We start from the raw sequence: 23,694 nt of genomic DNA, 5'->3' as shown, positions 1-23,694 counted from the left end.
AGGGACAAACATTCCAATGATGTGAGTATCTCTTCACGGGAATGTGCTGGCATGCGGAAAGTGTTGGGGAAATAAGCATTTATTGCCAACGTAACAGGCTCTCAGGGATTGCTCGGTGGCCACGCCCCCAACCGCGCCCTTGGGCTTCGTTCCGCCTCTAGCCACGCCCTGGGGGCGGTTCCAGTCTCAACCACGCCCATAGTGTCATTCTGGCTTCAGACAAGCCCTCAGGGGGCGGATCCGGAGACTGGACCCAGTCGCGTTCCAGAGGGCGGGGGATAGTAGCAGCTGTCTGCTCGCCGATTGGAGGACTTAGCTCGCCCCGCCCATCGTCGAGGCTCTTCCAGTCCCGAGACCCAGACTTGCCTCCTTTTCCGCTTCCGGCAGACCCGGAACCGGAAGCGAAAGCGCCGATCCGGCCGTGAGCGGCGGCGGCGGTGGTACCTCTCTGAGGACGTTCGCCTTTCCTGGGGATGGACGTTTCCGCGCGCACTGCGGGGTCAGGCCCGGTGTCTGCTCGACAGCCTGGGCTGGGTCAAAGGGCGCGGTCCAGCCCCGGTGGAGGCCCCTGGGGCGGGGCGCCTCCGGACCCCCGTGGACGCTGGCGCCCTGCAGAGCCCAAGCTGGGGGAAGGGCGGGAGTGGGTGCGGGGTCAATGCAGCCAGGCTTCCGTGGGCTCGGAGCAGAGCAGGACCGCCTGCAGAGGGCAGCGTCGCGTCTGGCCTGCGCGGTGGACCCGGGTCCCGTTTCTTTGGGAACCACGAAGACAGGAGAGATGTGGGTTGTTGTGTCCGGAGGCCCCTTACCTGAGCCTCCGCACCTGGTGGGAAATGCAGCCCGATTCTCGAGTGTCCAAGGGAATGAGATCGTCCGGGCAAGAGCGGACGTTTCCTTCTTAACTGAACGGACAGAGTTTCCAGCGAGTTCGAAGAGGGGGCTGGCCCCCTCCGGGGCTGCTGTGACACTTGGCGCTGCAGCGTGTCCTTGGTGGAAATGCTTCCTGTTAGTTTCGCAGCTAGCTTTACTGCTGCTGCCCTCCCCGGCCTCTGAATGTCAGGGCAGGGACTTCTGTTCTCAGCCGATTTTTACTATCGCTCGTATCCAAGGCAGAGACGTGCTCGGCTGTGTGCCCGTCCTGGCCCCAAGCCTTAATCGGTTCTCCGCTGATACCACGCAATTTGCCGAGCCCTTCAGAGCCTCAGATTCCACATCTTTGAAATGAAAGTACGTAAGGGCACCTGTGTTGGTTATTGTTAATAATGTCCGCTCATCAGCACGGGCATCCTCGTATCAAAGTCTTAGACCCCTGTCTGCAGGTAGCAGAATGACGAGTGGTTATGACCGTGGGTTTTGGCGGAAAGACTCTAGGATCAAATAAAGGGTCAAATGAGACCAGGGATTACCACCCTGAGGACGATTTTAGCCGGGTGACGTTTGACAGTGTTGGAAGATACTGTGGTGGTAACACCTGGATTACAGGGGTGCTGCTCGCGGCGGGTGGGTGGGAGCCGGGAATGCGGCTCCGGCCCTCGCCGCCCCCCAGTGAGCAGGACAGCGCCCCACGTGTTTAATGCGCCTGCCTTGAGATGCTGTGTTTGCATGGACTAGACATTCACCAGGCATATATCATTGTTACTAATATTATTATATTATTGATGTATTTTCGTGGATAAATGGTTTTCCAGATCCAGGTTATTTCCTTAATCTCAGCGAGGCAGCTAGACTATTAGTATAGTTGCGTTTTCACGAAATAATTTTCAAACAAAAGTACAAAAGCGAGATGCAATTTCAACCCATACCCATATTTGCTACAAATGTTTGTACAGATAAACAGTACACAAAAGAGTACATAAAAAATAAACTAAAAACAGCACAGATATTCTTACTCTTCTGAGAGAGGCATTTCTTTTTTTTTTTTTTTAAGATTTTATTTATTTATTTGACAGAGAGACAGCTAGCGAGAGAGGGAACACAAGCAGGGGGAGTGGGAGAGGAAGAAGCAGGCTCATAGCGGAGGAGCCTGATGTGGGGCTCGATCCTATAACGCCGGGATCACGCCCTGAGCCGAAGGCAGATGCTTAACCGCTGTGCCACCCAGGCGCCCCAAGAGGGAGGCATTTCTAATTTGACATGTACCCTTCTAGTCCATGTTTAGGTAGGGTTGTTTTTTTTTGTTCTTTTTTTTTTTTTTTTTAAGATTTTATTTATTAGAGAAAGCGAGAGAAAGTGCATGGGGGGGGGTCAGAGGGAGAAGTAGGCTCCCCGCTGAGCAAGGAGCTGGATCATGACCTGAGCCAAGGCAGACACTTAACCAGCTGAGCCACCCAGGCACCCTGGTTTGTTGTTGTTTCTTGCATGTGTGTGTGTGCCCTTAGACAATACATGTTAATTTTTTTTGTGCTTTTTTTTTTAACTGCCATAATAAAATCTTACCCATATATCCATCGGCAGCTCTTTTTCTTTTCCTTCAACATAATTTTTCAGATTTAGTGTTTTTTTAATTTAAATTCAATTAATTAACATATAATGTATTAGTTTCAGAGGTAGAGGTCAGTGATTCATCGGTCTTTTTTTTTTTTTTTTTTTATCAGAGAGAGAAAGCATGTGTGTGTGCGCTCAAGCAGGGGGGAGCAGCAGAGGGAGAAGCAGGCTCCCCGATGAGCAAGGAGCCCGATGAGGGACTTGACCCCAGGACCCTGGGATCATGACCTGAGCTGAAGGCGGACGCTTAACTGACGGAGCCACCGAGGCGTCCCCCTCGTCAGTCTTCTATAACACCCGGTCCTCGTGACATCACGTGCCCTCCTTAATGTCCATCGGATTTAGTGTTGGTTATACATCAGGGTTTCTCAAACTCACTACCTCCCTGACCCCCACCCACCAGATGCTGGTAGCAGTCCCACTGGTGACGACCCAAACTGTCTCCAGACGTTGCCAATGTCCCTGGAGGGCGAACTCACGCTTGGTCAAGTACTAACTATGCCACGGAGGTGTGGTTAGGTCCTTAACACGCTCTCTGCACATACGTGACTGACTGAACCGTTGTCTTGATGGTGGTGGTTTAGTCTGTGTTGTCAGTGTTTGACTTCTGCACCTACCGCCCATCCTTGCTCCGGAATCCTGCGGGCAGCCGTGGGAGGGGTCCCGGGGAGGAACTGCCCAGGTTGGCGGCTCTGTTTGGGTGCTGCACGTTTACAAGTCTCGATTTCTCCGGAACACATACGTGACTGGGGCAGCGGTGCGTGCATATTGTCCTTGAGAACAGCTGGGCAAAGTACGGTCCCACGTGGGGTCTTGTGAAAAGCAGGTCTCCCTCCACACCAGTCCCCGGTCACTTAGTCGAGCCCCTGGAAAGGCACCCAAACCTCCCGTTGCTTGTGTGGATTTTCACACCTGCGCACATACAACTTTATGTCCTTCTAGTGCAAGGAGACAGTGTGTACATTTTAAATGGCAGTGAAAACTGCCAGATTGTCCTTGGAGCAGCCTGCAGGACCCGAGAAGCGCTGTTTTTACCAGTGTTGGCCAAGACATGAAAGTACCATCACTCTGATTTCGTGGTCTCCTGGAAGGGTTGACTCATTGTCACTGGTGGGGCTGTTCAAATTAGTCACTGAAGCTCCTGTCTCTTTTGAAGCTGCTTTCTACGGCAAGATTCTCTGTGTTCCCTGCAAGCTGTGATTTTTGTGGTGTTTCCTTCAGCAATGTGTGTTGTCCCGCGTGGTAGCCACATGAGGCCGTTTCAGAAAGTTGTATTTTTATTAAAGGAGTTCAGCGTATGTGTTTTGTTTTTTTTTAAACGGCTTTACTGAAATATAAAGTGTAAAATTCAGTGGCTTTCAGCATCCACTGAATTGCACAACCAGGGCCACAATTTTAGAATATTTTCATCACTAACCAAAGAAACTCTGTACCCTGTCTCCCTGGCCCCTGCCCCCAGCCCTAAGCAACCGCTCATCTATTTTCTATCTAGAGATTTCCCACTTTGGGGTATTTCATAGCTGTAGAGCCCTACAATATGTGGTCTTCTGTGACGGGCTGCTTCCATCAAGTGTTCAGGGTTCTTCCACATTGCAGTGTGTATCAGTGCTTTATTTCTTTTTAAAACTGAAGACAGGGGCGCCTGGGTGACTCAGTCAGTTAAGCGTCTGCCTTTGGCTCAGGTCATTACCCCAGGGTCCTGGGGTTGGGCTCCCTGCTCTCAGTGAACCTTCGTCTCCCTCTCCCTCCTCCCTGCTCTTGCTAGTGCCCCCTTCTCCCTCCTCCCTCCTGCCTCCCCCCTCCCCACTCCTTCCTCCTCCCTCCCCTGGTGCCCTCTTCCCTGCTCGTGCTGTTTCTGTCCCTCTTTCAAATAAATAAAATTAAAAAAAAACCCTAGATTATATTTCTGGATGTGATTGGGCCACATTTGTTCAACACTCCCCTGGGGTGGACATTTGGGTTCCTTCCACCCTTTGGCCATTGTGAGCAATGCTACTGTGAACATTTGTGTACAAGTATCTGTTTGAATCTGTTTCCAATTCTTCTGTTAGATGCTGTTAAAAGAGACAGCAGGACTAGAATGGAGTCCCCTGTGCCAAGCCCATGCCACCAAAGGGAGGTAGTGGGATAGCTGACCAAACTGCAGTTCAGCCTCTCCCAGGAGCTTGAGCTCCTTCAGGCAGCTGGGGGACTCCCGGCCGTGTGATCTGCCTGATGGACCCCTTGTGTCCCCAAAAGGTGACCTTGCCTGAAATCAGTCCACTCTGCTAATAATAACCTCCTTGTGTCTCTGCCTTTGTGAAAACCTTCCATTTTGTACAGCTCTCTGGAGCTCCTTTCTGTTTGCTAAGATGACACATTGCCCCAGTCATGAGTCATTAAATAAAGCCAGTAAGATCTTTAAAACTTATGCAGATAAATCTTTTTTTCTCTTTTTTTTTAACAATACCTAGGCATAGAATGGCTGGGTTCTATGGAAACTCTGTGTTTCATCATGTGAGGAGCCGCCAGACTGTTTCCCACAGCAGCTGTACTATTTTACATTCCCACTAACAGTGAATGAAGATTCTGATTTTCCACATCATTGTAGACACTTGGTACTGTCTGTCTTTTTGATTCTGACCATCCTAGGGGGTGCAAAGTGATATCTCTTTGTGGGTTTTTTAAGATTCTATTTACTTATTAGAGAGTGAGAGAGATCACAGAGGGAGAGGGAGAACCCAGTTCCCCTTTGAGCAGGGAACCTGATGTGGGGCTTGATCCCAGGACCCTGAGATCATGACCTGAGCCACTCAGGCGCCCCTCCTTGTGGTTTTGATTTGCATTTCCCTGGTGGCTGATGGCAGTCAGCATCTTTTCATGTGCTAATTGGCCCTCTGCATATCTTCCTGGGAGGAATGTCATTCATATCCTTTGCCTCTTCTTATTGGATGACCTATCCTTTTATTACTAAATTGTGGGAGTTCTTTATGTATTCTAGATATAATCCCCTTGTCAGGTATATAATTTGCAAATATTTTCTCCTAGTCTGTGGATTGTCTTTTCACTTTCTTGAATCTGTAAACATATCCCCAGGCCTGCCCCAGCCTCTCCTCCGGGCACCCTGGGCCAAACCCCCCACAGCAGAAGCATCCTGCCTGGAATCTGGAAGACTGCGGGGGCTGGTCCCCAGAAGGGAAAGTAGGGAGTGTGGGGAGTGTGTAGGGAGCAGGGGGGCAAGCGTAGGGGCTTCCCTGGGAGTGATGGGACTCAAACAGCTGTGCAGGGCTTGAGGGAGGCAGCAGAAGGGACTGGCACTCACAGTCACTCCCTGTTCACATTGGGATATATTATTTATTACATATGCTATTTATTAATATGGGTTTTTCTTTTTTGTTGCTCCCAACTGGAATCTAAGAAGGATGAAGGCAGGGATTTTTGTGGTCATTTACTCTATCCCCAAGTGCAGAGAACAGTCTGGGTCATAGAAGATGTTTAACGAGTACAGTTGACCCTTGAACAACATGGGTTTGAACTGCACAGGTCCACTTACATGCAGATTTTTTTAATTAACACAGTGCAGTACTGTAAATGTATTTTCCTTAGTATTTTTTCTCTAGCTTACTTTATTGTAAGAATACAGTCTATAATACATACAGCATACTAAATACGTGTTAATCAGCCGTTTGTGTTATCAGTAAGGTTTCTGGTCAACAGTGGGCGATTATTAGTTAAATTTTGGGGGAGTCAAAAGTGACAAATTTTCGACCGTGCAGGACATCAGAGCCCATAACCCCCACGTTGCTCAACGGTCAACTGTATTTATTAGAGGAATATGTATACTCATTTTTGCTCGTGAATACACAGAACATCTTTGGAAGGTTACGCAAAGCGCTGCTAACGGTGTCTTTAGGAAGGGTTCTGGGGAATCAGATATTTGGATTAAGAGGGACTTTTTCTTGACAATGGATTGCCACAAAAAATCCATTAACTCTTAAAGGATACCTCTGTATTGGTTTGAACAGATTATTATATTGTACTATCTATTAAGAAAAGTTAATTGCAGAAATAGTGTGTATGAAATGATACCACTTTCATTAAATTAAAAGGCCATAGAAAAAATTCTAAAGGCTCTTCCCCTAACACGAGGAGACCAGGCCCTAGCCACGCCCGGAGGAGGAGCCATGTCACAAGCCACGCCCACGGGCCGTTTCGTTTCCCCAGACACGCCCTAGATGGCAGGATTCCTTCCTGAGCACAAAGGCACTCCTGGTAGGCGGGGACTAGAGTGTTTCCACGCGGTGACTGGAAGACGCGGCCCGCCCCTCCCAGCTCTAAGCTTCCGCCTCTCCGGATCTCCGGAAGCCTCACCTCTTCCGGCCCGGGAGCCGGAAGCGGAGGCACTTTGGTGGCCCGTGACTGCACGGGCCCGGAGCCCGCGCCCCTGCTTGGGCGGGCTAGCTGGCCGTACCGGCGGAGGGCGAGTGAAGGGTAGGGTGGGGCTCTGGGGGCAGCAGGATGGGTCTTTTTGGCGGCAAGCCTCGGTGGGACCGTGCGGAGGAGTCTCCGGAGGCCAGTGGGCTGCGGGGACCCTGGTTGGGGGGTCTCTCCCGGGACCCCCTGACGTTCTCTCCAGACGGCTTGGCAGGCGCGCCGGCCCCGGGGGCCCTCCGCCAGGGCGGGTGGGTCGCTGTCCCTCCCTCGCGGAGGCCCAGAGGAGTTACGGGGCGGCGTGCTGCAGGCGCTGCCCTTGTGAATCCGTGTTCCTGTTGGGTACCTGTCCGAGCAGAGGGAGCGACCTCATGCGGAAGAAAGATTATTGCGGAAGGGGGAGCGCTGCCATCTCAGAACTTGCAGGCGTCTCAGAATTAGAAGGAGCTTTAAAACGGGGCGGGGGGGGAGAGTCAGGAGGGGAAGGCAGAGATGAGCAGTGAAGTCTGGCTGTGTCCAGCCGATGCCCAGGAGAAGCTGATAGCGGGACTAGGGTTCACTTTTTTTTATTAAGATTTTATTTATTTGAGAGTGAAAGAGAGCAGCGGGGTGTGTGTGTGTGTGCAGAAGGGGCAGATGGAGGGAGGGAGAAGCAGGGCCCCCGCTGAGCAGGGAGCCCCACGCTGGGTTCGATCCCAGGACCCCAGGATCATGACCCCAGCAGAAGGCAGACATCCAACCGACTGAGCCACGCAGGCGCCCCTAGGGTCCACTTTTTTAATGCGTGGTGGGGGCTGGGGACAAGTTCAGGGTCCTGTGGGAATGACAGATTCCTGAATAAAGTCTGGGTCGAGACAAAGCAGAGGCTAAGAGACAGGCAGCTGTGAACACTTGGTCAGACCCAAGCCTTGAAATGGTGAGAACCTGGATTTTGGAACCAGGCTGTTGGAAATCAAGCCCCACCACTATCACCTGTTAGCCGTGTGGCTTTGGGCAAGCCACTTGACCTCTCTGACCGTGTTTCGACTGTAACATGGGCTTCACAGTACCTGCCTCTTAGGTCGTGGTGGTGATTAAATGAGTAAGAAGCAGCTTCTAACTTTGGGGAACCCACCCGGGCACAGCTGGGTGGAGATGTTCTCCTTTTGAGCATAAACACTTTAACAGGCTGTCAACATCAGGCGAAGCCACCCTTTGACCCTTATGGATTAGGACAAACACAGAACATGAGAAGGCAGGCTGCTGGAATCACAGCAAAGATCATCCCATCCCTCTCCCTGCTGGTGTGCGTGAGGAGGGCTGCTGCTTTGCCAATCGCAGCTTCCCCTTCCTGTAGATGAGATCGGCCATCACAGAATGACTCCAGCTTCGAGACAGCCCCCAAAATCCAGAGCAAAGCCTGGCTCTCTCAAGCCTTCCTCAGTATTTCCAACCCTAAACCTAAACCCTGTGATGAGTCCTTTCCAGCACCCTGTTACTGCGATGTCCTTCGGTTGGTGATGCTGTGTGTTCTCTCTGGCTGCCAGGGGCGATAAAGCACTGTGCTCAGCGGCAGGTGTGTTCCTGGTGGTCTTCGCGTGGGAAAGCAGTGCCTGGGGCTAATAGGAAGGACTTCCGGCAGTTTCCGCATGTTTTAGGCATTGTCACCGTGCAGCTGGGATTTCTATAGTCCTCCGTCACGTGCAGAAGGGCGCAGAGCAAATCCCAACACGTGGCAAATCCTCATTATTATTCAGTAGCCAATTTTCGTCACAAAATTACTTCAAACGCTAGTTTAATTCTTGAATCCTGTGTTCAGGGCATTTAAAATACTTCCTTCCAGCTGCATGTTATTTCTTGTTTAGTGTGAAGTAATTCAAACAAAGGAAAGCTCAGAGGCTAATATAACAAATCCCCTGTATTTGCCACCCAGATTTAATAAAGTGTAACTGGGTGTTTTTGATGCATAAAAATGTGAAGTTTGTGTTTGAAGCTCTCTCTGAAACACCCTCCTGACTCCCCAGGGGAATGCGGTGTTGAGTACGCTAGCCCATCTTTCCAGTTCGTGTCATTCCTGTCATTCCTTTGACCTCTTGTGTCCTCATCCTTGAACAGGGGATGGAGCTTTCGAGTGGTCTTGGAGCGCTTACCTAACTGCAGATGGTATTGTCCTTCATACAGCTGTCCTCTTTGAAAACTATCAACCAGTCATTAAAATTGTAGATTATCTGACAACACAGGAAAATGTTGTTTAAAGATTTTAAATAATCTCTACACCCAACGTGGGGCTGGAACCCACGACCCCGAGATCGAGTTTGTTTCTTATCAGTGTTGAATGGTAACCCTTGTCTGAATGTCCCACGGTTCGTTTATCCACTTACCTACCGAGGGACATCGCGAACATTCCAGGTTTTGGCAGTTATGCACAGACCTGGTATTAGCAGTTATGCACAGACCTGCTGTACCAGGTTTTTGCGAGGACGTGTTCTCAGCTCCTTCGGGTAAACACCGAGGAGCACTATGACGGCTGGATCCTAGGGTAAGAGCGTGTGCGGTTGTGTAAGAAGTCATGAGTGAGTGCGGCGTGGCCGGCCAGTTCCTGGTCCCCGAGCTGCTCCTGGCTGTGGGCGGAGCCCCTGCTGCGTGACATCCTCCCTGGCCCTCGGGGATGTCGGCGTCGGATGTGGGGCATTCTAGCAGACAGGTGCTGGCAGCTCCTGCTTTAATTCGCGTGTCCCGATGACATGGACGGCGGAGGATCTTTCTATGTGCTCTTCGCCATCTCTGCATCTTTGGCGAGGAGTCTCTGGCTGTTTTTGCTGGAGACGCTTGTTTTCTTGTTGCTGGGTCTTAAGGATTCTTGTGTGTTTTCAGTACACGTCCTTTATCAATATGTATGTTTCGCAAGGGTATTCTCCAGTCTCCAGCCTGCCTTTCCTCTCTCAGCGTCCGTCCCACAGACCCGGAGGTTTTGATTTGAGTCAAGTCTGGCCCATCAGTTCTGTCTCTCCTGGATCCCGGGGGCCCGGGGGCAGGGGGCCGGCACAGGTGGCTGAGCCCGGGCTGCTGCGGTGGGTGTGGATCGCGCTTGGGAAGGTGGCTGGCAGTCAGGGCCTTTCAGACGGTCTGTGTGCCAGGAAGGGAGGGCATGGCTGGAGGGACAAGGGGGTCAGCTGGGGGTTCTGGGTCAGGAGACGGCAGGTGTGGGCATGGAAAGGCCCCCGATCGGGATGGTGTGGAGCAAGAGGAACTTAGCCTGTCCGGTTCTGGAGGCCGCGGGTCTCAGATCCAGGGGTCGCGGAGCCACGCCCCTCTGAAGGCGTGGGGGGCGGGGTGCTTCCTGCCTCTCCCGGCTTCCGCAGGCTGCTGGCCATCCTGGGTCTGATAAGGACACCAGGCACTGGACAGAGCCCCGCCCTTTCCAGTGTGATGTCTTCCTAACTAGTGACCTCTGCAGAGACCCTGGTTCTAAGGAAGATCGCGGGCTCAGGTAGCAGACGCTTAGCAGTTGAACCGTTTCACACAGCGGAGGGGCCAGCCTTGCAGGTGATGACGAGGCAGGGCGGGCAGGGAGGACGGAGCACGGGGTCCTCCCGTCGGGGACGGTGGGACCCTCGATGCTGCAGGTTGGAGGGTGGGAGTCGGCCAGAAGGAGGAGTGGAGTGGGACAGGGGAGGGGTATGTGACGGAGACCAGACGGGAAGTTGGGCACGGCAGTGGGGAGAGGCTGTCCCAGGAGAATAGCCCAGCAGGGTGGGCGAGCCTTTGGGGATCAGCCAGGACTAGGTCTCCTGCTCCCCGAGGGGGTGCGGTGGCGGCCTTTGTGCTCCTTGCAGACCGGCCCAAGACCGAAGGCAGGAGAGGGTCCGCGGAATGGAGGCTGGAGGGTGGGGGGCGGCGGTCGAAGGCCCTCCTGGGTCTCCTCCCTTTGTTCTCCCATCTGGACACTTTTCCACATTCATTTAGGGTTCCTGGGCCCAATTCCCATGTGGGGGGGGGGGCTGGTCCTCACGCATTACCCCAAGCAGCTCTCAGACCCCAGCTGGGTCCACGACCTCTTCCTCAGTTTCCATTAATTTACACAGAACTCAGAGAAGCACGGCCCCCAATTTGTTCAAGCCTGTGAATCAACAGCCACATGAAGAGATGAGGTGCGTAGGGCGAGGTCCCCAACAAAGGAGCTTCTGTCCCCGCGGAGCTGGGGCCGGCACAGCGGCACATGGGAGTGCTGTGGTTCCCACAGGGGAAAGCTGTAAAAATGCCAAAAACCGAGCGTCCTGGGTGTTCTCGGCGGCTCTGTTAGGTAGTTCTGATTCACTAAGTTGTAGGCCTTGGCGGCCGCAGCCTCCAGCACAACTCCCGCCCTTCCCCCCCCCCCCCCCCCCCCCCCCCCCCCCCGCTGAGGTTGGGGTGGGGTGGGACTGAAAGTTCTCCGGCAGCCAGCCCCCTCCTTAGGTCACCTAAGGGCTTTCCAAAAGTCACCTCCTTAGCATAACAAGGCAGCATAACCAACCTTCCCGGAAATGCCAAGAGTTTTAGCAGCTGTGGGCCACAAGCCACGGACGAGACCACATACATGTGAGGAATATGTATTTTGGTGACCTGAATAATAAAATGTATATGGGTGTATATATATATATATATATATAAAATTTATTTATTTTAAGTCATCTCTACACCTGACGTGGGGCTCAAACTCAGGACCCTGAGATCAAGAGTCCTGTGCTCTTATCAACTGAGCCAGCCAGGCACCCCGAAAATGCATATTTCCTTCTGGTTTTTGTTTGTTTTTAGGAATGAAGGGAAGAGAAAACTGTTTAGGGTAGGGAATTTATTTTTTTAAAGATTTTTATTTTTAAGATTTTATTTTTATTTATTTGACAGAGAGACAGCCAGCGAGAGAGGGAACACAAGCGGGGAATGGGAGAGGAAGCAGGCTCCCAGCAGTTTTAAAGATTTTATTTATTTATTTGAGAGAGAGAGAGAGAGAGAGAACAAGCAGGGGGAGCAGCAGACGGAAAGGGTGTGGGAGAAGCTGACTCCCCGCTGAGCAGGGAGCCCAATGCGGGGCTCGATCCCAGGACCCCGAGATTATGACCTGAGCTGAAGGCCGACTGAGCCCCCCAGGTGCCCCTACAATGCATATTTCTTATGAATCCAGCACCGCGTGCACCCGCGTGGATTCTCGCCGAGGGGCTGTGCTGGGTAGTATCCAGCACGCAGTCGGGTGAAATTTTTCTCCTCCTTGGCCCTTTCGTGCAGTGTTTGTGCAACTGTAAACTCATCGCGTTGATCCTTTCATATCCACGCTTAGTATCTGCTGTGGTCTGAAGGTTTGTGTCCCCCCCCCCATCCCTGTGTTGAAACCGGACCCCCAGGGCGAGGGTGTCATGAGGGTGGGGCCCCCGGGAAAGGGATTAACACCCCGGAAGCCATCCCAGAGAGCTCCCTCACACCTTCCACCGGACGGCGATGGGCATCTGGGACTAGGAAGTGGGCCCTCCCCAGACACCGAGTCCACCAGAGCCTTGACCTTGGACTTCCTAGGACTGAGACAGTACCCATTTCTCAGATGGGGAAAGTCTGTGTGCCAGTCTCCCACCCCAGTGGCACCTGGAGCTGCCGCAGGAGGCGAAGCCGTGCCCGGTGTCTGGATGGACCTGGATTTACGCCTCCCGGCTGGGCTAGGCCACCTTCTCATCCTCGAGTCAAAATCATAGTCTCCCCTTTGCAGGGCTTATGGGCTGACTTGTGTCCCCCACAGGTTATATGTGGAAACCCTGACCCCCAGGACCTCGGAGTGTGGCCTTACTTGGAGAAAGGGTCTTTAACGAGTGATTACGGTAAGGGGGCATCCAATCCGACCAGTGTCCTTAGAAGTAAAAGAGATTAGGGTACACCTTGACTCCCGGGGCCGGGGTGCACAGAGGCACGGGAGGGGCTGTCCGCAAGCCAGGGGGGGCCTCCAGAAAACCAGCCCCACCCACACCTTCAGCTGGGACCCCAGGCCTCCAGAGCCATGAGGGCAAGTGTCTGCTGTTTAAGCCGCTCTGTCTATGGTGTTCTGTCTTGGTGGCCCCAGCCGACTAATTGCACTGGCTTATTATGAAAATTTAATGAGCTCACCCGTGCTCGGTTGACACCCCCATGACCTCATCGCTGCTCAGCAGTGGTGCCTTATTAACAAGGCTGTGCTCCATTCTCAAGGTTAAGTGGCTTTCACGTTAAACCTACTTCCCTGGGATGGGGAAGGATCTGAGGTTGGTGTCTGATAGATGGCCGTAGATCAGTGTTAATGGCTCAGACGGGACTCCAGAAAGCACACTCCCCAGAGGGGCCATGGGATGAGGGGGAGCATTCCGGCATTGTCACTGTCCAGCGCAGTGGCGATCCAGCTGCTGACGTCCCCAGACTGGTGCCCCCAGCAGGTCCCTGGTCTGGGTGGTGTGGGCGTGTGGGCACCGTCCCATCACGTGGTGGGGGATGCTTCATGGTCATGCCAGAGGCTGGCTGGACGAAGGCCCTGGTGCCCCGCTGGCTGGTGTCTGAGATGGGGAGGGAGTTTTCTGGGGGCTGGGGACCATCCCGGAACCCCATTCATGAGTTCATTGGCCACCCTGGCCTAGTCAGCAGCCAGATGTCTCCGAGCTAATCTGCAAAACAGGGATGTTGCGGCCCCTCCACGCGCCGGGCAGGCCCTGAGTGTGGCGGCCTCGAGGGCTAGGGGAGGCCTGGGGCTGCTTGGCCCTCCCTCCCCGCCTGCCCCCAGCCCTGCCTGCCAGCGCCTTGTGCCTTAAGATGGAGGGTTGCTGGTTTCTCCGGAGGTGGTCACAGGGGAGTGGAAAATCAATCCCACCTTCCTCACAAGGGCCTGCCTTCTCCCCAAAGTTGGAGGCTCCTCTTTCCCAGGCCTGGAGTTGGGCAGGTGGCCAGGGCTGGGCTCCACTTCCCCTCCCGTCTCTGGGCCTTACAGCAGGTGGAAGGGCCGCTGCTGCCTGGACATGGAGGGTCTTGCTCAGACCTCCTGCCCACTCGTGCCACGTCTCCCTGGGTGGAGCGTTGCCTCCAGGCCCCCAGTGTGCTCGGCCCCTGGGGGACACGGACAGCTCTGGGTGCGGCTGGCCGAGCCCCCCGGCTGATGGCAGAATGACACGTTCAGTTTCCTGGCAGGTGTCAGAGCTGCCCATCTGCAAATAAATCCACGCTGGGGTCAGGACTTGAACGAGGGAATGTCAGGGGACCCCGTCCAGTGCACACAGTGATCTTGGGAGGAAGACCCCCGCAGCACGCTCCTCATGAGCTCAGCTCCACGGGGGTCTGCGCACCCTGCCCTCCCGTGTGGGTCACCCCAATTTCTTCAGGATCAGCCTCGCTTGTAAGATAATCCTTTCCCAAGTGTTTACCACCTGTGCCATTTGGGGTGACAGCAGCTCACCCCTTGAGTTTGTCACGAGTACCGATGAGCCTGTTCCCGAAAGGCCAGAATCCCAAGAAGGGGTCCCCCCCCCCCGCAAGGGTTTTGTACATGCAACAAGGGCTGTGTGTCTCTGTGGAGGAGGGAAGACACAACCGTGAGGGAAGGGAACCCAGGCCAGGGCCGGACATCCCGGGAAGGCTGGGGCGCGGGTGTCATTGGCTGCCATCCAGGAAATCTTGACTGTCCCATCGCATGCAGTGTGCAGGGCGGGCAGGCTGTGCTGTGAGTCTAGACATGTCACCTGCATCCAGGAGCCCCTTCCGTGGAGCGTGGCCACACCAGGGTCAGGGGCAGATCCTGACGGGGGCCCTTCAGTGAGCCTGGAGAGAACCTGGAGGTGACTTTTCAGGGGACGAGACTCCAGGTGGCCGGGGTGCCGCTGCCATCTTCCTCTGCTGGGCGGGCGCTGTGAAGGTCGCTCTCCCAGAGCTCGGTGGTTCTGAATCGAAGCCATCAGTCTTCTCCAGTATTGAAGCGTATGTCGTTTTGTCTGCTGCGGGTCAGAGGAGGGGGGGCCAGGGCTGTGGATGTCCTGCGAGGTCTCCGTGGTGGGAGTGGGGGGGCTCCGGAGGGAAGGGTGCAAGATTTGAAAGGACCAGGCACAGTGAGTTTTAGCATTCGTTTAGATGTCCCATGTGTGGTGGGAGCACGCTGGGTCACCAGATGAACCAGTCTGCCGTGGACGTAGTTTCCCACAGTGGTCCTCTGAACTAAAGGAGAAGATCCCAGTTTAGCCCCTCAATAAACCTAGATTCAGTGCTAGCCGGCTGGATCAGCGTCTACAGGACCAGAGTTCCCTTGGAGGACAGTTTGGAGTTGATTGTCGTGGTCTCAGAGCGGGTTCTGTGGGAGCTGGAGGTCTGTTGCGTTCAGCCGGCTTAGGAGAAGCTGCTTTAATTTCTCGGAGATTTCCAGCAAGTGTTCTAACATTTGCCAAAGGTTAGGGGTTTGCTCGTTTAAGTCCCTTTCAGGGAGTTGCGGTCGGGCCGGCTTCATCCCGTGTGTGGCTTGACTCCCGCCAATAAGCATGTGGACTAATTGATACACATCTGAGAAACCGGGGTTGTAGGTTTGAATGACTCTGTTAAATTCTTCATCAAACCTATGGGGAGCCTCAATCACTTTAGGAAACGCTTTATGGCTCAGAATTTGGCCTTAGTCCAAGGGACATAAGAAACACGGGGTTTGATGGGATCCTGAGAAGACTTCACTGTATGGGGACCCGTTTTAACAGGTGCAGGAGAGGAAGGATCGGGGCAAGATTCAGAGGCAGAGGGATGCTCCGGGAAAGGATTTAGGATGAGGGCAGGGTACACAGGAGGGGGGAATGGGACAGAGGGAAGAGGGCACTGGAAGTGGGGCCTGAGCAGCAGGTGGCTGCCCCCCAGCGTGTCTGGTGACAGAGGTGGGGGAGGGGAAAGAGGCTCAGGAGCCATTTTGACACCTTTCGATGGTTTGTTGGTCACGGTTATTTATTTATCTTTGGCCACAGTTTTGTTTTATTTTATTTTATTATTTTATTTTATTTTTAAATTTGACATTGGCCACAGCAACTTCTTTTCTTTTCTTTTTTTTTAAGATTTTATTTATTTATTTGAGAGAGAGAGCACAAGCTGGGGAGAGAGGCAGAGGGAGATGGAGAAGCAGGCTCTCCACTGAGCAGGGAGCCCAATGAGGGGCTCGATCCCAGGACCCTGAGATCATGACCCGAGCTGAAGGCAGATGCTTCACCGACTGAGCCACCCAGGCGCCCCCCCCAACAGTTATTTTAGAAACAGTATTTTGCAAAGAGCCAAAGTTAGAATTCTGAAAGTGTTCGGAAGCTCAGGTACCAGTTAAAGTGGGCATCCATTCCGTTTTTGTTGTTGTTTTGCAACCAAAACTTACTCATTTAATTTTGAGTAAAACAGGTTTGGGGAGATGGAAAGTTTCCCCGGCAGGACCACTGAAGTTGTAGGTCTCTTTTGGTTCAGTCCACGTAGTTAGACATGCACATGAGGCGGGGGCGCAGTTTTTACAACTGAAAGAAGGAGGTGATGCCCGCAAAGCATTCTGATGACTGAGATCCCATTTCTTAGAGGGTTTTCTCTAGAAGAAAAAGGAAAATATGTCGAAGAACACCGTTTCAACAGGAGTCAGACCAAAGGCCCGCGCATTTCCAACAGGCACAGATCCGAGAGGAACAGCCCAGTTCTATCCAGGTGCTTGAACAAAAGCCAAATGAGTAGTCAGAGAGGACAAGCCCCGAATACAGGTCCCAAAAGACCCTGCAGAGCACAGGCGGGGAGTGGGCTCTGAGCCCAGGATGACACTTACCCTCCTGCTCAGGGTCGGGGAGAAAGCAGTGAGCACAGTGGGCTCTGGGGGACACGCACCGGTGTGCTCAGCAGGTTGGAGAGGCTGGGGTCTGCTCTGGGTGCATGCGTGATAATCAAGTAACATTGACCTTAAAAATAAAACTGTCAGTGGGGCATCTGGGTGGCTCAGTTGGTCAAGTGTCTGCCTCCTGCTGGGGTGGTGATCCCAGGGTACTGGGATCCAGCCACATGTCAGGCTCTCTGCTAGTCTGCTCCTGGCCTCTCCCTCTGCCCCTCCCCACTGCTCTTTCTCTCTCTCTCAAAATAAATAAATAAATAAAAATCTTTAAAAAGAACCCCATCAGTTATTTTTCCAGGAAAAATGGGTTCATCTGGGAATAGCAGAGAATTGTAATATGGGACACATAAGCCACAACAAAACCACAGGCAAGTCTGGAGAAGGAAGGGAGGACTGCTCTTTTATAGAAGAGAAGGTGACGTGGGGAGGGCTGTTGCAAAGAAAATATCCATTGACAAACTGGGGATTCCACGTGTCATGGCTTCTCATTGGCTAAGTTGTGAGTGTCTCTCATTGGCTGGGCTGTGAGTGTCTCTCATTGGCTGAGCTGTGACCGTCTCTCATTGGCTGGGCTGTGATCATCTCTCATTGGCTGGGCTGTATCATTGGCTGAGCTGTGAGTGTCTCTCACTGGCTGAGTCTCATTGGCTGGGCTGTTGCTGGGGCAGTGAAGTCCCAGCTAAAGTAGTGTGAACTCGCAGGGTGCTGGGCTTCCTCCCGGGTCTGCCTTGAGGACCAGGACAGGGAGGAGGGCTCCCCCTGCTGGCCTCCATTTTAATAAGGCTTTCTTTTATTAATTTTCACTCCCTTTTGATGGCTGAATAACATTCCAGTGTATGGATGGACACCTTTATTTATGGATTAGTTGATGGCCGTTTGGGTTGTTTCGACTTTTGGGCTGTTGTGAATGTACCACTGTGAACAGGCATGAACACGTTTTTGTGTGGGAATGTTTTCATTTCTCCTGGGTCCTGGCTTGTAATTCTTGTGGGTATATATCTGGGAGTGGAATTGCTGGATCATGTCATAACTCCATGTCTGACTTTCTGTGGATCGCAGAACTGTTTCCCGAAGGGTCGCACCATTTATATAGTCACACCAGCCGTGTACAAAGTGCTCCAACTTCTCCGGGTCCTGGTAGCACTTGTTATCATCCGTCGTTTTGATAATACCCATCCCAGTGTGTGTGTACAGTAGTGTGTTGTTATAATTTTGCATTTTCCTAATGAATAATGACGTTGAGCATCTCTTCATCTGCTTATCAGCAATTCGTATGTCTTCTTAGGAGAAATATCTATTAAAATCTATTGCCCATTTTTCATTTGTTTTGGTCTTTTTATTTTATTTAAAAAAATTTTTGAAGATTTATTTAAGAGAGAGAGCAAGCCCATGAGCTGAGGGAGGGGCAGAGGGAGAGAATCTCAAGCAGATGCCCCACTGAGTGGGGAGCCCGACACGGAGCTGGATCCCAGGCCCCAAGATCGTGACCTAAGCGGAAACCAAGAGTTAGACATTCAACCGACTGAGCCATCCAAATGCCCCCGTTTTGGTCTTTTTGTTGTTAAGTGTTGCATCTTTTTTCTAAGACCTTAAATATTTTTTCTTTGTCGTTTTATCTTAGAGGGAGGGAACAACTTAAAATCAAGGCGCCAGGGGTGCCCGGCTGGCTTGGTCAATGGAGCCTGTGACTCTTGATCTCAGGGTCATGAGTTTGAGCCCATTGGTCTCAGAGTTTGCTTAGGAAAAAAAAGTCAAGGAGCCAACTTCTAAACAGGGTATTTTTGGAGAACAGATGTTCAGCGGCATGCAAACGGTAAGCTTCACAATGGGGCGGGTCCTGCCCTTTGCTGTTGGAGACGTCAGTACCAGAAGTTAGGCAAGAAGCAAAGGAGTAGGAGAGAAATGTGAGAGACGGGGCTTTTGTTCCAGACGTACTGCATCTCAGGAGCAAGTCTGTGAAAAGTATGAATCAGGAGGAAATGAACACACACTTTTCCCGTCAGAGGCCAGCTGGCAGCTTCTTCTGGCTTGCTGCCGCGTGTTTTCTGGGGCCTCTGCTGCCGCACCCTGAGATCAGCCACGGACAGCCCGAGAGGAAGGGCCTGGCTGTGTCCCAGGGCCACTTGGACCAAGGTAGGCAGTGGGTCGGATTTGGCCCGCATGCCGGCCTTTGCCAGCTCCACCGTAAAGCTAACTCAGACTTTTTTTCGGAGCATTCCCACAAGTAAACGTTTCCACAACATTCCTTGGACTAAATGAGTGTTTGGAAGAGAAATCGGGAGTAAACGTGATCCAAAAGCCACATTATGAAAGATCTCAGATAGTCACGAGTATGATGGATCCTTCTAGTGAACCATCACGTGCAGACAGCCCACGCCGGGGACTTTCACCCCAGGGCATAGGAGGGGTTCAGGCCGGCGGCGCCCCCCCCCTCACAGCCGGTTGGGGACCCTGCAGCCACCTTTCCTCCCCTGTCAGCAGGTGCAGCGGGGGCGCACATGGGGCAGGGAGCCCCCTGAACGAGAGTGGATCTCTCGAGAGCTGGGGTCACCACTGCACATCGCTTGGGACAAACGTGCTCAGGGGACTGAGCCACCAGGCGGCCCTGTTTTCCACTTTCGATGTCCCGTCCTGCATTGACCCCACTCTCCCTAGGCTGAGGGCACGTGGTGACCCATAGCGGTCTCAGGACCCATTGTTGTGCAGAATCGGCTGGTCCAAAGGAATACACAGGCATCGTGAGACACCATCTGTTCTCATCGCCTCCCTCTGACCCATTGGTGAGCGAGGGGCCTCCCACCCCAATGTCACGGGGACAACCAACACACAGCACCCGACACGGGGCAGATGACCTGAAGCCATTTATTCCTCACAGACTCACAGTTTGGGGGTGCAGGACACCACAGGCCCCTCGCGCCACGCGGGGGACGCAGTCAGGGACAGAGTGACCGCAGGGGCTGCAGGAGGCGGGCTTCGCAGTGATGGCGCCGCCGCCCTGGTTCCCGGGGAGGATGAGCTTGGCTTGTTGGAATGAATCCGAGGCTGCAGGGGGAGAAGCCGGAGCTGTGACCGGTCCCTGGGGAGGGGTGGAGGCTGGGGGACTTTATTGGTGGGCGCAGAGTTGGGGCTGGGCTCCTGTCCGCGGTTGAGAGACGTTCCCGAGGGTGGTGGCTGCGCTGTGCGCATCCCTTCATTCATCTCTGCTTGTGAATCGCGCTGCAAGGACCACTGACCTACGAGTATCGATTGCAACCCCGTTTCCGGCTCCTGTGGGTGTATACCTACCCCTGGAATCCCTGGGGCACAGGTCCGTTCTTGTCTAACGGCTTGAGGAGCCCCCGGACGTTTCCACCGCCCCTGCACCCGTTCCCCTTCCCACCAGCCCCGGGCAACCATTGCCACTGCTCCACGTCTCAGCAAGGTGAGCTCACGCCTCCTACTTTTCCGTATTCAGAGGATTGCACATCTGGGCCCCTCAGGGGTCAATCACACGGGAAACAGCTTGCCCGCAGCTCACCTTTTATATGCAAACCAGCCGATCCAGAGCCTGCCCCCACCCCCTCCTCTATGTGGCTTGCACCCTGGGTCGCTGTCCCCCTGCTCTAACACCCCAGGCCCAGGCCTGCGCGAGTGGGGGTAGCCCCCCCCCCCAGACTAGCTGTGGTTATTCGGGCTAGCCCGTCCTCGGCCTGCATCCCTGCCTCGCCTGCTTCTTCCTGATGGGACCGCAATCAATGCTCTTGCCCCCATTTCCCGGTTATCCATGTCCTCCCCACGGCTGCTGGTGCTTCCCTGAGTGGCCATGTGTGGCTGGGAGCCATGAGTGACAGGTGACCTTCTCACGGTAGGTTTGTGTGGTGACGGGTGGTGAGCAGGTTGGGGCGGTGACGGTTTCTCGGGGCCATGCAGCTGTTGAATCGTAGGTCCCACACCTGACAAGGTCCCACACCTGACAGTAAACCACCTTCTGTGTCAGCTGTGCCTCAGACAGACAGACGGACAGACAAGCCGACTTCTCAGTGCCCATCACCGGCTCATCACACCTGAACTGTAGTAAAACCCACATTTCAAGAACAGCTGAGACTGATTCCTTTTTTATTTTTTAAATAAGTTCTTTGCCCAACATGGGGCCCGAACTCGTGACCCAGAGATTAAGAGTCGCAGCCTCGGGGCGCCTGGGTGGCACAGCGGTTAAGCGCCTGCCTTCGGCTCAGGGCGTGATCCCGGCGTTATGGGATCGAGCCCCACATCAGGCTCCTCTGCTGGGAGCCTGCTTCTTCCTCTCCCACTCCCCCTGCTTGTGTTCCCTCTCTCTCTGGCTGTCTCTATCTCTGTCAAATAAATAAAATCTTAAAAAAAAAAAAAAAAAGAGTCGCAGCCTCTACCGGGAGAGCCAACCGGGCACCCTGTTTCATTTTTTTTTTTTTAAAGATTTTATTTATTTATTTGACAGAGAAACAGCCAAGGAGAGAGGGAACACAAGCAGGGGGAGTGGCAGAGGAAGAAGCAGGCTCCCAGCGGAAGAGCCTGATGTGGGGCTCGATCCCAGAACGCCGGGATCACGCCCTGAGCCGAAGGCAGACGCTTGCCCAGTTTTGATTTCACACTTAGTTTGGAGAAGGTTCTCAGGCCTTTTCCGGAGGCCTTGACATTTACTTTGTTTATAAGGGCCGATCACACTTAGAGGAAGAGCTTTCATTCTCCCTTTTAAAAATAAGGAAACAGATTTCTCCTTTTCTTTCTTTCTTTCTTTTTTTTTTTAGCGTTTTCTTTAGAGACTTGTGTTTATAAACCCTTTCTCTGTTCTTTGAGATGTAAGTAAACCTCTGTAAAAGCTAAGGAGGGCACTTGCCTGCTTTCCCACCAGGAGTCTTTGCTGGGAGCTAACACTTTGAAATGCAATCATCAAGGGGGGGGTTCCTCCACTTTGTGGGGAGGGTGGGAGCCTAACCTGCAGTGGGGGCCTCTGACTCAGTTGCAAAACTACCAGTCATAAAGATAAGAGAAGTTTGTTTCTTTTCTTTGCATAAAGCCGATTAACTAATACAGAGGGTCACCCAGTTCCCAGGTGGCTCGAGGAGGCGCGATCGCGATCCCAGGACAAGGCTGTTGGGTTTTTTTTTGTTTTTTTTGTTTTTAAGATTTTTTAATTTTTATTTATTTGACAGAGATAGAGACAGCCAGCGAGAGAGGGAACACAAGCAGGGGGAGTGGGAGAGGAAGAAGCAGGCTAACAGAGGAGGAGCCTGATGTGGGGCTCGATCCCATAACGCCTGGATCACGCCCTGAGCTGAAGGCAGATGCTTAACCGCTGTGCCACCCAGGCGCCCCAAAGGCTGTTGGTTTCTGTCACGTGAAGACTGGTGGCGGCTCAGCTTGAGACCATGTATGTCATGATTCGCCTTTGCTTGTCTGAGCAGGTGGAAGAGATTTCTTTCTGTTTTGCAATCGCTTAAGAGGACTGTCTGGGACTCAGGTCACATTCTGGTCTAGTGCTGATTCAGAAATAAAACTGTTTTCATTCTCTCCTAGCTTCGTGAGGGTTTTTTCTGGGTTGGCGGGAGGTTTTGTTTTCAATTATATTTCCCAACAGAGAGCAATATTCAAGTAGCCTGAGTTTGGAAATCAGCCCAGCGTATATTTAAAAACTGGTTCCTAAGTTTCTATCGGTTTACACCCCTTTAGGAAGATCACAAAAGTCACCAATTGAGATGAGAAGCCGTAGGATTTATTTTTTAATTGAACCGGAAAAGCAAAGTGTATTGCAATGTGTACACGGTGTTACTTTTTTATAACAAAGAAAACAAAACAGGTGGGTGAACCTGTTTTTGCATAAACACTGACCAGATGGACAAGAAACCCAATTGCTGAAGGACATGCTCCCAGCAAGCCTTAGGTTTCTAAATCAGGCTGATTTTTTTTTTTTTTTTTTAATATGTGACACTCATTATTAACGTGGACAAGAAAAAAATGTTTAAATAGTTTATAATTCAAATGTGATTTATTTTTAATTGGAAGTCACTTTTCTACACAGGAAATCATTCTCAAATATGTTCCTCTTGTTAAAAAAGAAACAACAGGCCCCGAATGGAGTCACTGGTTCCAAGTTCCACATCAGCACACTGAGACTTAACACCTAATCTAATTGCAGTTTTGGCCTCTCCGAGTCACTCAGTAATTGCCTGGTCAGCACCAGTGAGATAACCTGCCGGGTAGACCCCCTTTTCCCCGAAGGAAGGTAACCTTGCCTGAAACAATCCATTTGTTGCTAGAAACTTCTTTTTCCCGTCCCCTTCTGCCTATAAAAGCCTATTTTATAGCTCCTGGGAGCTCCTGTCCATCTGCTAAGATGGGATGTTGTCTGAGTCATGAATCATTAAATAAAGCCAATTACATATTCAAATGTACTCAAATGGATTCTGTTTTGAATGCCCCAGAACACTCATTTTTCTGAAAGTGAATAACACCTTTTTGCAAAACAGAAAAATGAATTTTTATAATTACGTTTGTAAGTAAAATGGTCAAGGATACCGGAGTTTGTACTTCTCTATCCAAAACTGGGGGATATTTTTGAAATGAGCAGTCCTATTAAATGCTGCTGTTGGTGTGTTAAAGAGTTTCAGGTCCAACATAAATGTGTTTCAGGTTTTATGGCTTTTAAATAGGTTAAAATAAGAATTCAATTGCTTTCAAGATATCACAGCCTTTTATATTGCAAAATTGTCTAGAGATACACTCAGAAATGGATCTGAAAACATTTCCTTGTAGGGTGTGAAGATTTAATATGAAGAAGGCATCCCTAAAGGAGTCACTAAAAAAAAAGTCGGAAGGACACTGAGGAAGCAGGACCTATGCACATCTCCTGTTTCAATGTTCAGAACACCATGAACTTTTGACTTTTGTCGACTGCCACTGGACCAGCTCCTGGAACACATCTTCCTACTGGGGACTGAAATAGAGATAATGTAATG

General features: G+C 52.1%; 1 long non-coding RNA gene across 1 annotated transcript; it reads left to right on the top strand.

Moving 5' to 3' along the window:
• Positions 1 to 6,848: 6,848 nt before the first annotated feature.
• Positions 6,849 to 18,041, top strand: LOC113242790 (uncharacterized). The gene is made up of 2 exons (XR_008959152.1): positions 6,849 to 11,021; positions 12,133 to 18,041. It is a non-coding gene; the product is annotated as an uncharacterized LOC113242790 (long non-coding RNA).
• Positions 18,042 to 23,694: the final 5,653 nt, after the last annotated feature.

Source organism: Ursus arctos, unplaced genomic scaffold (genome assembly GCF_023065955.2).
Source record: "Ursus arctos isolate Adak ecotype North America unplaced genomic scaffold, UrsArc2.0 scaffold_14, whole genome shotgun sequence".
NCBI classification, from domain to species: Eukaryota; Metazoa; Chordata; class Mammalia; order Carnivora; family Ursidae; genus Ursus; species Ursus arctos.
The sequence above is the reverse complement of the archived record's forward strand: the minus strand, read 5'-3'. Positions and strand labels throughout refer to the sequence as shown.